The sequence below is a fragment of the Schistocerca americana genome, chromosome 3 (genome assembly GCF_021461395.2).
Source record: "Schistocerca americana isolate TAMUIC-IGC-003095 chromosome 3, iqSchAmer2.1, whole genome shotgun sequence".
NCBI lineage: Eukaryota > Metazoa > Arthropoda > Insecta > Orthoptera > Acrididae > Schistocerca > Schistocerca americana.
Window position 1 is genome coordinate 301318464 of NC_060121.1, and position 12508 is coordinate 301330971.

Genomic DNA, 12508 nt, shown 5'->3' on the forward strand with positions numbered 1-12508 from the left:
AGGTCGGGAATGTCACGGGCTATGAGGCCATCATCAATATCGGCGATGAGGCAGGGACTGCAATTTTGTACAAAGCGGGCATCACTTGCAGACCTCGAGCGATTTTAGAAACGGGTAGAGGGATTGTCGTACAATTCGAAGATTTGCTTTTGATCAACGTCTACGCCCCGACTGGATCTACAGGCCGAAGGGATAGGAGTGGTTTTTATCGCGATGAAATTGTACCATTATTATCCTGTGGTTGTTCGAGGATTTTATTGGGCGGCGATTTTAATTGTGTTGTACGCAGAGAAGACCAGTGTCCGAATTTTAATTTTTGTTTGGAGTTACGAGATTTAATTGATGGGCTGGACTTACAAGATACCTGGTGCTCACTTCGCCCGCAGGTCGCCGGATATACTTATGTTACCGCTGCCTCCGCTAGTCGTCTGGATAGGTTTTATGTATCTAAAGACATTTTAAGCGCTGCCAGGGATTGTGAAATATGGCCTGTTAATTTTAGCGACCACTGTGCGTATCACATCACGCTTCGGCATGTATCGCAGAAAACCTTTTTGGGTCGAGGCGTCTGGCAACTGAACGTCGCCCTGTTGAACGACGGCGACCTGAAGAAGGATCTTATTGCAACGTGGCAATGGTGCCTCCAGCGACGGCAACGATATAGGGAGCGTGTTCATTGGTGGACGGAGTTAGTGAAGCCGCACATAAAGAAATGTATCTGTCAGTTTGCCAGGGCTAAGGCGTACTGGAAGAAACAGACGTTGGAGTTTTATTTTACCGCTCTCCGACAGTTGTATAACGATTCCTCTGCACTGCCTGGCAATCTCCTACGCATTAAACGTACCAAAGCCAAAATCACCGCTTTGGTTCGTGAGTCTCTGGCAGGAGCCCAATTCCGGGCACGCTTTTCCGATGACACCTTTAATGAGTCTGCGTGCTTGTACCACATCATACGGGAAGCTAAAAGGGGCAGACAAAAAATCATTACTCAACTGACAGATGACGAAGGTCGTGTTTGTGATGAGCAAGGCGAGCTTAAGGCTTTTATCCGGAATCATTTCCGGCAACTTTACTCACTGCATGACACAGATGTAGTGGCGGAAGAGGAATTTTTGTCTAACATTACGGCATCGGTGGATCCGGACGACCACGCACAGCTCCTGGCAACCATAACTAACTTCGAAGTGAAGTCTATCATTACGTCTGCGGCGAAAGGAAAAGCTGCAGGCTTAGACGGTTTGCCGATTGAATTTTATCTTCGGTACTGGGATGTTTTCGGCGACGAACTGACTATCATGTATAATGAATTGTTAATGAATACTGCTCTTCCATCGCAGTTTACTGAGGGCATGATAGTCTTAGTCTCCAAACCGTCACCGGGGACTTCACTCAATAACTTACGACCAATCACCCTACTCAACGCAGATTTCAAAATCTTTACTCGGATTATCAATGCCAGACTCAAGCCAGTCCTTCGTAATGTTCTTGGTTCATATCACATGAACGTGGTTACTGGCCGATCAATGATAGACGCCCTGTGCGAATACCGAGATATTGCATATTTGACTTGGATTTGCAAGACCACGTTGGCAATAGTCTTTTTTGACTTCGATAAGGCATTTGATAGGACTAACCACGGATTTCTGTTCAGAACGCTGGAAAAACTGGGTTTCAACCAGCATTTCGTACAGATAATCAGGAACTGTATCTGCAATACGTCTTCCCGCGTGAAATTCAACGGCCAGTTAACAGCCCCTGTGCCCATTCAACAAGGTTTGCGACAAGGGTGCCCGCTTTCTACGACTCTTTTCGCCGTTGCTATAGAGCCACTACTGAAGACGTTTTGCGTCACCTTACCGGGTCTTCAAACGCTGAATACAAAGACCGTCTGTCATGCTTATGCGGACGATATTAGCGTCCTTATCAACAACGACGAAGAGTTCGATACCGTGCGACGGCTTGTACACCGGTATGCCAGCGCCTGCGGTGCACGCCTTAACGAACGGAAATCCAAAGTCTTGCATTTAGGTCCGCAGGCTCGCTTTGCGAACACCGTTTGGTTAGAGGCAACCAACCAACTCAAGCACCTTGGTTTGATTCTCACTTCGAATCCACGGGAAATGGTGAGAGTGAATTGGGAACAGAAGCTCAACGTCCTTCGAGCTTTGATTCGAGAGCACAATATGCGGTCTTTAGACAGGATTCAGAGAGCACATTTCGTCAATTATTATGTTCTCAGCAAGATTTACCATGTTGCCGCTGTTCTCCCTATTCCTACCGATATTGCAAACAGAATTTTAGCTCTTGCAGGCTGGTACGTTTGGCGAGGTAATATTTTTAAAGTCGCTTTCAAGACTACCGCTTTACCTCACTATAAAGGTGGTCTAGCCCTTAAAGATGTTGAATCACAGTGCTTAGCGATTTTTCTAGCTAGAACATCAAGGATCTTACGATGTAGTCAGACAGGTCTTACGGCACGTCTATTCCAGCAGTTACGACCACCGGATATGACGCCACCGATAAATGTTGGACCTATCCATCCCGAGCTCGTTCATATTCGCCGATATTACGTGGAGTCCAGCTATGTGCATCAGCACCTGCAAGCATTCACTGCTGCGGCTGTTTACAGTGTATTTACGAATCGGCAACAGAATAACTCTATAGAAATGAAGTATCCTGGCAAGAACTGGCGACAAATTTGGATGAATATCAGCACTCCTCTTCTTCGTTCCCGAGTTCGTTCCGTGTGGTATGATGTTGTGAACGAGGTGATGCCCACGGGAGAGAAATTGTGTAAGATCCAATTACGGCCTACACCGACTTGCGACGCATGTGGACATGTGGAAACGTTGCAACACATATTATACTGCAGAGATCAAACGCAAATCTGGAACTGGACGAGAATGAAACTGGCTCTTATTAATAGAACGTCGCCATCCGCAATACAACTGCAGGATATACTCCACCCGGACTGGCAATTATTTCCGAAATCTAAAAATAATAGCTATACCTGGTTAATTGGACAGTACCTCTATTATATGCTGACGACTAAAACGCCTACACTTTCTGATTTTCTCATGTATCTTATTGCCGAATATTACGCGATCAAACGATTACGAAAATATAAAGAAAAATTTCAGAAATTTCTCACCGTTGCTTTGAATGATGGAAAACTTTAAGTGTGCGAACTATTGAGTACGATTATTGCCTTTTATTTATTTCTTCTATTATCAGGGTATCTCTTTGTCAGTTCTCAGGACTTTTATTGTTTCATGGTTGGTGCAATGTGTGCACCTAAGGCTCAAGAGAAGCAGCATGCAACAGGATGCTAAACTTGTGGAGCCAATATTTATTTCTGTTTCTTTACGTTCCCCAGAAGACACGTATAGTTTAATTTGATGAAGTTTAACTCAGACGAGGCAGTATTTCTTTCTAGATACCCGTTTTTCCTCAACACGGACCTTTATTTTCTCCTTATTATCTATGATGCTGAAAGAGAAACATATGCTCTTGTTGATTTTGTCTCCACCAACTCAAGGAACACACCAGTTACTTTAGTGAATAACTGCAAGAAAACAGCACGGCGGCCATCTCGGCGAACATACTCTCAACGCTAAGAGACGACGCCATTGAATCAAGCCTTCAAGCAACTCAAACATCGATGAATGCAGAACGACACGGAAACATTCATGCCATTACTAAGTGAAGACGAGCTTGAGAGGTAGTGATCCTGAGATATACCACCGCAAAATATATATATATATATATATATATATATATGTATATATATAAACAAAAACAAAATCTCCAAAAAAAGCGCAGAAGCTAGCCGAAGAAGGCACAAAAAGGTGAGCGTATGGATGGGCTGTGTGGGGAGAAGGGAGGCCCAAAAAAAAAAAAAAAAAAAAAAAAAAAAAAAAAAAAAAAAAAAAAAAAAAAAAGTCGTAGAGCATTCGACTGCAGATCGAGAGGTCCCCGGTTCAATCCCGGGTGCCCCCTTCATTTTTCAGTATCTCGAAAAAACAAATGACGATTGTCGCGGTGAGTTGCAAATGCATGTTTGAGATGCACCCTGCACGCCATACCGAAGGCTTTGGAGCAACATTTCAATGGGGGGGATCGCAGCCCAGAGTCTTGCAGGTCATCGTCCTCCCGCCATGAGGTCGAACTGTACGAAATCCACTTGCTTGGCGGAAGAATCTTGTACACTGAATTTTGTAGAATATGGTGATAGGCAAAAGTTTTCTTGTACCGCTGCACGGAGAAACAAAAATTGGAGGAGCTGGGATTTGAACCCAGGACTTTCTGCATGCGAAGCAGACACTCTACCACTGAGTTACACCCCCGCCAGAGCAAGTACATCTGGGACGAGTGCCTCGTGGATCCTACTGTCATTATTTCTTAGGTTTGAACGGTACAGTAAGAGTTGGAGGAACCTATTCATGACAAGACCTAAGCAGCGTCGACTCCGTGGCGCAACGGTAGCGCGTCTGACTCCAGATCAGAAGGTTGCGTGTTCAAATCACGTCGGGGTCACAATGAAATTTTCGTTTACGGAAGCCATAGGCGAGTATGTCAGTTTAATCAGATACCAAACGATTACGGAGAACGGACGAACAGAACTTGCTTGAAAAAAGCTACTAGTGCAATTTTCGCGTTCTGACATTAAGGTGAAGGCGCCGACTCGCACGTTCTCCAGGCGCGAAGTGTCTAGTATTTTTGATATTTATATCGTTTAACGCTAATATATAACTGAGAGATAATGATTACGCAATATTTTGCTCGATTAGACGTCTTTAGCCAGGCAGAGTATAATACTTTTCCTTAAGTTATGGGAACAGAAAGCTCGTGAAATGGGGTATAGCTCAGTCGTAGAGCATTCGACTGCAGATCGAGAGGTCACCGGTTCAATCCCGGGTGCCCCCTTCATTTTTCAGTATCTCGAAAAAACAAATGACGATTGTCGCGGTGAGTTGCAAATGCATGTTTGAGATGCACCCTGCACGCCATACCGAAGGCTTTGGAGCAACATTTCAATGGGGGGGATCGCAGCCCAGAGTCTTGCAGGTCATCGTCCTCCCGCCATGAGGTCGAACTGTACGAAATCCACTTGCTTGGCGGAAGAATCTTGTACACTGAATTTTGTAGAATATGGTGATAGGCAAAAGTTTTCTTGTACCGCTGCACGGAGAAACAAAAATTGGAGGAGCTGGGATTTGAACCCAGGACTTTCTGCATGCGAAGCAGACACTCTACCACTGAGTTACACCCCCGCCAGAGCAAGTACATCTGGGACGAGTGCCTCGTGGATCCTACTGTCATTATTTCTTAGGTTTGAACGGTACAGTAAGTGCTGGAGGAACCTATTCATGACAAGACCTAAGCAGCGTCGACTCCGTGGCGCAACGGTAGCGCGTCTGACTCCAGATCAGAAGGTTGCGTGTTCAAATCACGTCGGGGTCACAATGAAATTTTCGTTTACGGAAGCCATAGGCGAGTATGTCAGTTTAATCAGATACCAAACGATTACGGAGAACGGACGAACAGAACTTGCTTGAAAAAAGCTACTAGTGCAATTTTCGCGTTCTGACATTAAGGTGAAGGCGCCGACTCGCACGTTCTCCAGGCGCGAAGTGTCTAGTATTTTTGATATTTATATCGTTTAACGCTAATATATAACTGAGAGATAATGATTACGCAATATTTTGCTCGATTAGACGTCTTTAGCCAGGCAGAGTATAATACTTTTCCTTAAGTTATGGGAACAGAAAGATCGTGAAAGGGGGTATAGCTCAGTCGTATTAGTCTGGTTTCGGCGAGCGAGCTGTGCGGACGCGCTGTGTTTACGCTCTCGCCGCCGCTGGCCGTGACTGTTGTGGTGAGTGTTACGCCGCTTAGCGTACTTGTTTCCCTGTAACAACGATTCATGGTTAGAAATTTGTAATGGCACAACCACCACGAAGAGACACATTGAAGTTGATGTTTGACCAGTCTTTAGTTCGACCGACATCTTTTGAAGTAGAGAACTTTATAGAAGACTCTTTGAAACTGAATATGGACGATCTTATTGGAATTCACTTGTCGATCTGTAGTAGTACAGTTTATCTTAAGTTGAAAAATGCTGTCACGTGTGATAAGATTGTTGAATCTTGTGGAGGGACCCTGAAATTTAAACATTCGGACGGTACTATCGGAGAGGTACAAGTTACTCAAGCTGGTTTAGGTCTTAGGACCGTTCGCATTTTCGAACTGCCATTCGAAATTACAGCCGAACAAATTAACTCTGTGCTCAAACCTTACGGTACAGTTCTCTCTAATGTCGCGGAGAAGTGGTCTACTATGCATAAATTTCCGGTGTTGAATGGTATTCGCCAAGTGAAAATTGATTTACAAAAGCATATACCATCGTACATCAATGTCTGCGGGTACAGAGCAATAGTTATGTATGATGGTCAACCGAGGACATGCGCAGCATGTGGTTCTCCCGGACATGTCCGCACTGATTGTCCCCAAAGACGCGTGACGCAAATACCAGTAGGTGAGGCGAAAGTGCAATCCAATATGTCGCAACTGCCCGTGAGGTATGCCGCGGTACTCCGTCAACCCCCGACCACCACATCTACTACAGAGGACGACAGTACTGCTACTGGGGCTCTATTGCAGCATGAAGTACGTTTGGATACCCCCCGTCCGGATTTGCCAGCAACTGACGCTCAGATCTCGCCGGTCGGAAGCACCGAGGTGTCAAAGGTGGACGGCGACTTACAACGAAATAATGTGATGCGCACACACGACGAGGGGAAGGTAGACTTATCGGATATTGACATGATGGAGACAAACGCGAATGCCTCAGCGATACTGTCCCAGGACACCAAAAAGCGCAGAATTGCTCATGCGGGGGCGGCAACATGTGCCCCACCGTTGAGAGAAAAGGCGACGCAGTTTTGTCATATAATGCACGAAACGTCGTCGGAACACCGCCAACAGAGCCCGAAGACGCTCAAGAAATCACGGAAGGAGGACGTGCCAGACCGTGCGCCGGACATTTTGGACGCATCTGGCTCTACAGGTTCGGGAACACGCCCTCCAAAGAAGAAGGATAAACAATCATTAGACATGGTCGAGGAGAAGAAACGTACACGCACAGACGATTCCTTGCTGGACTGGGCCCAGGAGATGGAAGACGATGTCGAGGACCGCGGACATGCACCCACAGCTACTACGATGGAGGGAAAGACCGACGGCGAGGAACACGGAGGCGATCGGTTCACGCGGGAGAAGGATGATGAGGACTCGGAATTTTACTAATTCGTGCACTGCAGATAACGGATGGGCGTACAACATACGGGATTCAGACACCCCAAAATGTTAACTTCCGGACGTCAGGGAGTGGTGGTCCACCAACATGCTAGCCAACTGGTGATGCTTGATAATGATACGATTTGCAGTAAGCGTTGACAAAGGGACATGATCAATACTTAAATCAGTAACTCTATTAAACACAACGAAACATCCCCACCAAAAAGGATCGTCTTCCCTTACATGTCACATCTGCAAACTTATAAAATCGCCACACTGAACATAAATAAAATCACGTCGATACAGAAGGTCGATAGTCTCCGGGATTACCTCTATAGCGCTGACGTTGATATTGCTTTGTTACAAGAGGTTGCTAGTGGGTTCCGGATCAATATTGCAGGTTATGCAGTATTCTTAAACACAACGTTACGTAGCGCATCTGGCACCGCCATCTTATTAAAGGATGGAATAGTAGCATCTGACTTTGAACGGCTGGAAAGCGGCCGAGGAATATCTTGTTCAATAAATGGGATTCGATTCGTAAATATCTATGCCCCCTCCGGACACCAAAATCGAGAGCAACGGTCTCGTTTTTACGACGAAGACCTATTGTATTTGATCAGAGGAGCTAGAGAGGGAACGGTTTTAGCCGGTGACTTTAATTGCGTGCTTAAGCGGAAAGATCAACATCCGACTTTTGATAAAAGTGCGGAGTTGGGCCGCCTCGTACGAGAGTTGCGATTGACTGACACGTGGGAGCTCATTCATGGAGACCGTCCCTGCTTCACATTCCACACTTCTACGTCGTCCAGTCGACTTGATAGAATTTATGTCACACAGTCTTTATGTGCAAATGTCGGTGGGCCTGAAACGTGGCCAGTGTACTTTTCTGACCATCTCGCCTATCACTGTCTCCTGAAAATGCCTCGACAGACCATCTTTCGTGGCAGAAACATGTGGAAACTCAACGTCGCTGTTCTTCAAGAAGATGATTTGCGAACACGAATGGAAGTCGTGTGGGGCACCTGCAGCAGGCGACGACGGAACTTCCCCAGTACCATATGCTGGTGGTACAAATGTGCGAAACCTCAACTCATCCGTTGCTTAAAAACGTACTGTTATGAACGAAACCGCGACCAACAGAGTATGTTCGAATTTTACTTCCGCTGCCTTCGGGAATTATATGAAAGCAATTGTCCAACAGCAGACACCTTTTTACGAATTAAAAAAGTCAAGGCGAAATTAACGGCATTGAAGAGGAAACGAATGGAAGGTCTTATGATCCGATCCAGGGACCATCATAGCACGGCGGGGGAAATACCCTCGGTATATCATCTTGGGGCAGAGAAGCGTCGCGCACAGCGTAAAATGATCTGTAGTCTCCGGACAGAGGACGGTAACCAGGTGAACGATCAAGGCGGCATCAAGACATGTGTAGCAGAATACTACACTAAGCTTTATGCCTTGGAACCCGCGGACGAGGAGTCTGTGATACGTATGCAAACTAGCCTACCTGAAAGACTGGACCCACCAGATGTCGACCTGTTGGTGGCGGACATAACCCCACAAGAACTCACATCAGCGCTTCAAAAGGCGCAGGGAAATAAATCTCCTGGTGCGGATGGGCTACCGGTGGAATTTTATAAACAGTTTTGGTATTTGCTAGAAAGGTGTTTTGTCGAAATATGTAATGAAATTAAAGAAGGGCAAAATATACCTGAAGGCTTCAACGACGGCATCATCGTTCTCGTCCCTAAAGAATACCCCTGTAACGACATGAATAAATTCCGCCCCATTTGTTTACTTAACACGGACTACAAGATAGTAGCCCGCGTCATGGCAGCCAGGATCAAACGAGTCCTTCCTAACATAATACACCCTAGTCAGACGGCGGCGGTTCCTGGGCGCACGATCATTAAGAGTCTGACTGACTACAGAGAGATCATCAGCTACTGCGCAACTACAGGTCTGGAAGCGGCAATTTTAGCACTCGATCTTAATAAAGCCTTTGACAGGATCCGACACCATTACCTTTTTCAGTTGATGACCCATCTTGGATTTGGAGACCAATTCGTCCAGATGATTAAAAATCTTTTGAACCGGGCCACGTCAAAGATCAACGTTAATGGACATCTTACGCACTCAATTCCTATAGAGAAGTCTATCCGCCAGGGCTGTCCCTTGTCCATGACGCTTTTTGTCATTGCGATAGAGCCACTCATTAGGAGGATCGATCAACAGCTCCCAGGAATAAATATATATGGCAGCACCATTACTTGCATTGCATATGCGGATGATGTGGGGGTAGTGCTTACTTCTGCACATGACCTTCGCGACGTGCAGTCTATCGTTCAGGACTTTGAACAAGCGTCCGGTTCGAAACTCAACAGACGTAAAACAAAATTGCTGCCTTTGGGGAATGGGTTCCCTTTCCACGGGACTGACGAATATGAGCGAACCGACAATCTGAAACTTCTCGGTCTCAAAATGTCCAGTTGCCTTCTGAAAACGACAGCGGCGGCTTGGAGGGACATTCTCAACATGACGAGAGCGTGCCTGCAACAGAATAACAGTAGAGTACAAAATTTACTAGAAAGGGTACATTTTGTAAACACCAAAATCTTATCGAAAATTTGGTATGTGGGCCAAATACTACCTATAATTGATAAAATAGCCAGTCGGGTGATGGCAGCTGTCGGTTGGTACCTCTGGCGAGGTGATATCTTCAAAGTGGGAATCAATGTGACGACACTCCCCCCCAGTCACGGGGGCCTTGGTGTGGTCGATGTTGACACTAAATGTCGAGCACTTCTGATACGTAGAACTCTCCAAATTTATCACGAATACCCACACAGTGTACTCAGAGCTGTCATCGAGTCACACAGGCCCATTAGTTTAGAGGCCCCTGTCCGCTTGGACTCCATACCGCCTACATTCAATCACATCAGGAGGTTTTTCCTTGACATGAGTTACCTTCGGCGGCAGACCACTGTCTTACGCGACAAAACAACAGCAGAGCTGTATAAGTATCTGAACGACAATGGTCGAAAGAACAGAATGGAAATCAAGCACCCACATATACGGTGGTCCAAGGTCTGGAAGAACATAACTAATACGGTCCTGGATACGGGCATCAGATCCACGTGGTACAAGGTAGTGAACGAAACAATTTCTACTAAGGAAAAGCTCCACAGAATCAAGTTGGCACCCACCGAGAAGTGCAGCGACTGCGACCTCATAGATACACTGCAGCACAGATGTATCTGTGGGGAAAATAAAAAGATATGGGAATGGTGTCGGCGGCAACTGGCGCAGGTCGGGAGAACTACGATCACGGCAATAACACCCGAGATGATACTGCAGCCTGATAACGACCTTTTCCCCCCGTCGAAGCGGAATATGTGGACCTGGTTGGCAGGCCATACAATAGATTATATTATGACTAAAAGAAAAGACGATACGTATGATGATTTCAGAATCTACAGTGTAAGTAAAGCGACACAAATTGTCAGCAACCCCAGATATAAAATACTTTTTGCCAACTACCCAATGGCGCTCGAACTAACCAAGCTTTAATTAAAAAAATAAGGAACAACAAAGGAACAAAAAGGAAAAAAAAGTAAACAACACAATAAAAAAATATAAATAAATAAAAAACATAAAATAAAAAAAAAAATAAAAATAACATATAATAAAATATAGTCCCGCGCACGCTACTAACATGAGAAGATTACGGCGGGCGAAAAAAAAAAAAAAAAAAAAAAAAAGTCGTAGAGCATTCGGAAAAAAAAAGGTCGTAGAGCATTCGACTTTAAAAAAAAAAAAAAAAAGTTGGGAGAGCGTTAGACTGAAGATCTAAAGGTCCCTGGTTCGATCCCGGGTTTCGGCAGGTACTCGTTTTGATGCGACGCCAAAAAAAAAAAAAAAAAAAAAAAAAAAAAAGTCGTAGAGCATTCGACTGCAGATCGAGAGGTCCCCGGTTCAATCCCGGGTGCCCCCTTCATTTTTCAGTATCTCGAAAAAACAAATGACGATTGTCGCGGTGAGTTGCAAATGCATCTTTGAGATGCACCCTGCACGCCATACCGAAGGCTTTGGAGCAACATTTCAATGGGGGGGATCGCAGCCCAGAGTCTTGCAGGTCATCGTCCTCCCGCCATGAGGTCGAACTGTACGAAATCCACTTGCTTGGCGGAAGAATCTTGTACACTGAATTTTGTAGAATATGGTGATAGGCAAAAGTTTTCTTGTACCGCTGCACGGAGAAACAAAAATTGGAGGAGCTGGGATTTGAACCCAGGACTTTCTGCATGCGAAGCAGACACTCTACCACTGAGTTACACCCCCGCCGGAGCAAGTAAATCTGGGACGAGTGCCTCGTGTATCCTACTGTCATTATTTCTTAGGTTTGAACGGTACAGTAAGTGTTGGAGGAACCTATTCATGACAAGACCTAAGCAGCGTCGACTCCGTGGCGCAACGGTAGCGCGTCTGACTCCAGATCGGAAGGTTGCGTGTTCAAATCACGTCGGGGTCACAATGAAATTTTCGTTTACGGAAGCCATAGGCGAGTATGTCAGTTTAATCAGATACCAAACGATTACGGAGAACGGACGAACAGAACTTGCTTGAAAAAAGCTACTAGTGCAATTTTCGCGTTCTGACATTAAGGTGAAGGCGCCGACTCGCACGTTCTCCAGGCGCGAAGTGTCTAGTATTTTTGATATTTATATCGTTTAACGCTAATATATAACTGAGAGATAATGATTACGCAATATTTTGCTCGATTAGACGTCTTTAGCCAGGCAGAGTATAATACTTTTCCTTAAGTTATGGGAACAGAAAGATCGTGAAAGGGGGAATAGCTCAGTCGCCATAGTCGGCCCTCGGCGGCCGTGGCGAGCGGACGCGCGCTGGTGTTTACGGCTCTGCTGCTGCCGGCTGAGCGCTGTTTACGGTGAGTTGACGCTATTGTAGCGTACACAGTTAAGGGTTATTGTGTGGAACATGACACGAATTGACTATGAATGAACTAGCACGAAAAGATACTTTGAAATTCAGTTTCGATCCGAAATATGCACGACCTAAAGCTTACGAACTCGAAGCATGGATTGAGAATGTTTTGAAACGATCTTTTGACGTTATAGTTGGTGTACATCTTTCGATCGTTAGCAGTACTGCGCTCATAAAGTTTAAAACTGCTGCAATA

At 45.5% G+C, this 12508-nt stretch overlaps 6 non-coding genes across 6 annotated transcripts; 3 read left to right on the forward strand and 3 right to left on the reverse strand.

Annotated features, from left to right (window-relative positions):
• Nucleotides 1–4274: 4274 nt before the first annotated feature.
• On the reverse strand, nt 4275–4346 carry Trnaa-cgc. Its single transcript has one exon. It is a non-coding gene; the product is annotated as a tRNA-Ala (tRNA).
• Nucleotides 4347–4464: 118 nt separating this feature from the next.
• On the forward strand, nt 4465–4536 carry Trnaw-cca. The gene has a single exon. It is a non-coding gene; the product is annotated as a tRNA-Trp (tRNA).
• A 665-nt stretch (nt 4537–5201) lies between these two features.
• Nucleotides 5202–5273, reverse strand: Trnaa-cgc. Its single transcript has one exon. It is a non-coding gene; the product is annotated as a tRNA-Ala (tRNA).
• Nucleotides 5274–5391: 118 nt separating this feature from the next.
• Trnaw-cca lies at nt 5392–5463 on the forward strand. Its single transcript has one exon. It is a non-coding gene; the product is annotated as a tRNA-Trp (tRNA).
• Nucleotides 5464–11574: 6111 nt separating this feature from the next.
• Nucleotides 11575–11646, reverse strand: Trnaa-cgc. The gene has a single exon. It is a non-coding gene; the product is annotated as a tRNA-Ala (tRNA).
• A 118-nt stretch (nt 11647–11764) lies between these two features.
• On the forward strand, nt 11765–11836 carry Trnaw-cca. Its single transcript has one exon. It is a non-coding gene; the product is annotated as a tRNA-Trp (tRNA).
• The last annotated feature ends 672 nt before the right edge of the window (nt 11837–12508 follow it).